We start from the raw sequence: 5,605 nt of genomic DNA, 5'->3' as shown, positions 1-5,605 counted from the left end.
CTCTCTCCCTTTTCCTCTCCCTTTTCCTCTCCCTCTCACTCTCTGCTGACACTGTTTTGTCGTCTGCTATTAGTGAATCCTTGCATTGCCACTAAACAGCACCCCTTCCTCTTACTGTCTTCACATTTCCATCAGCTAAAGAATCCTTACAGTGCCACTGATTAACTCGACAAATCCTTTCCATTGCGCCCACCCCTATCATCTATGTATATATGTATGTATGTATGTATGTATGTATGTATGTATGTATGTATGTATGTATGTATGTACGTATGTATGTATGTCATGTGTCTAGCTCTAGTTTTCTGTCGTCTGCTATCGACGAATCCCTACAATAATTCAATCTCGACCCCTCTCTTTTATTTTATCCTCCCTCCCTGTACTTATACATGCAATTCTCACCTAGCCTTCATTCCTCACTTTGTTCATTTTCCATATTTCTTCTTTCTTCCCCCCCCCGCTCTCTCTCACGCATTCTCTCTAATTTGATGTCGTCTGCTTTCAGTGTATCTTTACGGAGAGATACAATGGCTCTCTGTTTTATCACTAAACTATGCAAGAAACCTATTGAATGACTATTGAATGCAAACATGCAGGAGTATACATAAATAGATGCATATAAATACACAAGCTTCTTTACGTAAATATCACAAAGGAATATGCTAGGCAAAATGCACATCTCTCACATACGTCACAAGCATTTCACACACACACACACACACACACACATTAATTTGACTGCTATTTCTAGCAGGTCGAGCGATGATGTCAGGGACTACATCGAAAGAAGCATGAGAAATCTTCTACCAATAGCGCCCGATCCATCATTAACGTCGTAATTTGTATCACAATTGGAAACCCCAACCCCACCACTGATTGATAACTGGTGTTGGTTTGTTTACGTACCCGTAATCTAGCGGTTCGGCAAAAGAGTCCGATACAATAGGTACCTGACTTAACTACTGAGGCTGATTTGTTCGGCTAACTCAACAAGGCGGTGCTCCAGCATGGCTACGGTTCAATATATGTGAATATATGTGAGTGAGTGTGTGTGTGTGTGTATGTTTGTGTGTGTGTGTGTATGTGTTTGTGTGCGCGCGCGCGTGTGATGTGCACTCTTTTACTTATGCGCATTTTTACGTGTACCATTATGCGCATGAGTGGTTGACTATTTCATAGACACGTCTACCACGAACATATTTCTCAAGAAGAATTTATATGATGAGGCTGTATACATTTTGAGATTCAAGTACATCCGACACGCTTCCATACAGTTTTCGCATATCCAATTTTACCCTCAAGGTGTGTGTCAATCTGAGGCCACAGAAAATGCCATTTACCTACGAGACCACGCAGTCGGATCGAATCAGGGAACTCATGCTTTTGAAGTGAACAACTTTAAAATTCGGTCGTACTGCATGCGTGTGTGTGTGCGCGGAACGTGTGTGCGTGTGTGTGCGTGTGTGTGTGTGTGTAAATTTGAGAGAAAAGCTTGTGTTGTGTTAGAGATAATATCGGAAACGGAAAGGATTGCACAAAGGGGCAACAAAGAAACTGACAGGAAAGCCTGCTGAAGAACCCAGTTTAAAATTCCCGAAACACCATATGTTAGAATGGCGCCATTATACCTTCATCAGAAGTGAAGACCTCCACCTCTGCACACACACACACACCTTTATTTGCACAAATACTCATATAAGTACTAATATCAAGACCAACGAAGGTGGTTGCTTTTCCTGCTAGAATTATGGGATTAACAGCCAAATCGCCCTCAAACGATAATCCAAAAAAAAAGGAAAGACACTAAACTATGCCCCAAAACAAGAAATATGGAAGACAGGATGGTCATAGTGGTGGAATGCTTCGATGAGGTCTTCCCCATCAGGCTGATGCCAGGCTTAATCATTAACAACAACAACAACAACAACTACTACTACTACTACTGTTGCTGCTGCTGCTACTACTACTACTACTAGTACTACTGCTGCTACTGCTGCTGCTGCTGCTGCTACTACTACTACTACTACTACTACACAGACGCACACACATATACGACGAGTTTCTTTAAGTTTCCGTCTACCAAATCCACTCACAAGGCTTTGGTCGACCCGAGGCTATAGATGTAAAACAGTGGAACTGAACCCGGAACCATGTGGTTGGGAAGCAAACTTCTTACCACACAGCTTACGATAAATTGGCTCGAAAACAATTACATAGGCAGGTTAAGTAGATACGGAAATTGCGGATGAGTCTCTCTTTTCCTAACAGAAGGGGAGACTGTGGAATTAATATATTCGCAACTTAAAAGACGAAAATGAAATAATAAGTAAAATGAACAAATCAGGGGCTCTACGTGGAATAGGAGAGAAACAAGCCAACAGTTTGTAAGTTTAGTTCAAGCGATAAGTTGGTGAGTGAAGATTTGGTTTAGCGATGAACTGGATCGGCGCCGAATGGGAATCAGTGAGCAGGCAGCAGTGAATTGTGGTGATAACTTTATTTAACGGCTTTTAAGGAACAGTTTATATTTCCAAAATGATATTGAAGAAAATCTGTTTGCATCTTATAAACATATGATCAAGGTTTAGGTTACTGGCAAATTGCGGCTCAAGAAAAGGACTATGAAAATTAAAGTGTGTCTTATAAGCTGTCAAAGATAGAAGTTATCCCTATTTGATTCGAAAACGTTTATACTAACGTTACATGAAGCATAAACTATGACAACAACGAGGCAGATCCTGCATCTTTCATAAAGCTTTTTTCAGATTCTTACCAGGAAAGCCTCAAATGTCGTCGCTCAGGTTACTAGAAAGAACAGTCAAAACATCACAGACTTTAAGCAGCGTCTGAGTAACCACAAGTCTTCCTTTAGGACGCCGGGGAAGTGTAACATCACGTCCTTGGCCAACTACGTATGGCATTTAAAAGGAGAGCGCGCAGTATATTATTAAGTGAAGGCTTTTAGAACAACCGGGGTCATACGTCAACAGAATAAACGATATAAGATTTGCTTGGCCGAGAGCGCAAGGATCCTGAAAAACTCCCTTGATCAAGGACTCTTTTAAACTCCAGAAAAGTGTTTAGCCAATGCCCACATCAAAGGAATTTCCTGTTGCAAACTTGGAATTCCTAATTTGCGAATAGGAATACACCGCCAGCTTCGAAAATCGTTACGGACACAGCTCGAACCGGTATAAGGAAGATAATCCCGCCCCACCCGAAGGTTTACTACTAGGATTTTGTTCCGGGTATTTTTTGCTTACAAAACTAACTTACTATAACGTTTTCCTCTCTCCAGTTGTGGAGAGGTTATGCGCTTCCGGCCATTTGAGTCTGATGTGTCGTCTATATAACTCAGCACCTTATAAGTGTGAAACCAATGGTCACTCTCTGACCAGCTATAACAAATAACCTTCTAAATAAATTACTGCTCTAATGTTTTAGAGCGTGCTTCTTTATCGCATATGTGAACTACTGACGATATATATGTAGTATATCATGATTCAGGTAAATAAGGCACTTAAATGGTAAAGCCCCGGTTGAGTCAGAATTAAAATGTATACACAGAAATTATAGCCGAATACCAACATTGGTACAGATGTACTGACAGAAGGATATTCAGGTTATGTATACAATTAATTGAACCCAACTAAGTACATCATCAGTCCTTGGGCTAATTCAGAAACGCACATTATATTAAATATACGGAACACTCGAGGAGCAGGTTCCGAGAGAGGTGAATCATAAATAAATAAATAACAAACGATGGATAGGTGTCAATTCATTATAGCTGTTTCCAACGAAGATTTTAATTGATTAATCAATACATTATATCATTATAAAAACCCCATTTTCCTCAGATGAATTCACGAATTATACAATTAAGATCATTTAAATAACTTTTAAATCCTCAGCGTGTGCATATTTAGTGATTCCATTATCGTTGCGAAATCACTAAATATGTACATGCCGGGGATTAAAAGTTTAAAATTCGTGTTTTCATCTGAAGAAAACTGGGGTTTTTTTAATAATGATATAATGTACTCATTAATCAATTAAAAAATTCGTTGGAACAGCTGTAATGAATTTGCACCTATCCATCATTTGTTATACATACATACATACATATATATATATATATATATAATATGTTAAGTATGATTTAAAATGTATGAGCTATTTATGAAGTGCTCATAGAGAGCCAATGCGAAAAAAATACAGAGCACATATATGTGTATATATACAGAGTATATATATGTGCGTATATACCATATCATCTGAAGAAATGAAAGGATAAATTAAGACCCTCAGGATGTCTCTGGATATTACGGATTGAACTGTAGTCATACCAGGAATACGGACTATGGTGGTAAGAACCGGGATATGTGGAAACGCGCGTAGCGATGCATTAGAATATTTATAAATTCTATCCATGGATTATTATCATTATTACTATATTTGTCCTACGTTATATCGGCACAGCTCGGTAGAACCTCATAAATTTGCTGTTATAAGTTGGTATCGTTAGGCAGTAGCCGGCATAATAAAATAGGAGCTTTTATATGGATATTCAAAAACGTTTCCCGTAAACTAACTTAAAAGATATATATAGTTTAATGTTTAAAATACCATAATAAAAAAACGTGAAAACCAAACCATGTTTTAACTTCATTCAACTGATATACATACATACATACATACATATATATATATATATATATATATTTGATATATATATATATATATATATATATTCACACACGCACAAATTCACACACTTACACACACACACACACACACACTTTCGTATATATATATATATATATATATATATATATAGACATACATATACATACACGGATGCATACATGCATACGTACATATATATATATGTGTGTATGAGTATGTTTCGCTGAAATGAATGAGATAGATAATGTACTTAGGATTATATGTTGTAGCATTATGTCGGAGTATTATAGATGTATCTAAGTACATAAATGTGATCGCACAGATAATGATATTTCGGATGCAAGAGAATAGTAACGTTGAAAACACCTTAGTATTAATTCAACTAGAGTTGCGTGATTTAGGTGAGCAGGTGTGGCTCTAAAGAAACAGTCATCAATGGTCACTGAGAAGCTAAAGATTCCCAAAGAAGTAAAAGAAGAGCTTTCATATTTTCTGGCGGTTTTCATTGCATTTTAGACATTGGAAGTAAAGGCTAGGTTGGCAGTTGATAGAAAGTTTCTTTTAATGAAACTAGGACACAGTATACGCATGCTTTCGTAGATTAAGACCACTCTTCAGAGGATGATGTATTGTCGGTTGGCAGACAATAGCAAGCATTAGCACGCATCAGCAAATAGTTTGCTGAAGTTATAAGCAAGTGCTCCAAACGCTTGTTAAATTCATTACTCCATAGTAGTCTTGGCTTAGGTGTGACAACAATGTCGAAAGATTTGCTGTTCCAAAGTTTCTTACGTTAATGAATCGTGCGTGTTATGGAAACTCATTCCACTGAACTGAGAGGTTATTTTCCAATGACGAAATACAATAACAATCAGTGTATTCTCGTTCCAGTCAGCTGGAACGTTATAAGAATATA

This window comes from Octopus bimaculoides, chromosome 2 (genome assembly GCF_001194135.2).
Source record: "Octopus bimaculoides isolate UCB-OBI-ISO-001 chromosome 2, ASM119413v2, whole genome shotgun sequence".
Lineage (NCBI taxonomy): Eukaryota > Metazoa > Mollusca > Cephalopoda > Octopoda > Octopodidae > Octopus > Octopus bimaculoides.
The sequence above is the reverse complement of the archived record's forward strand: the minus strand, read 5'-3'. Positions refer to the sequence as shown.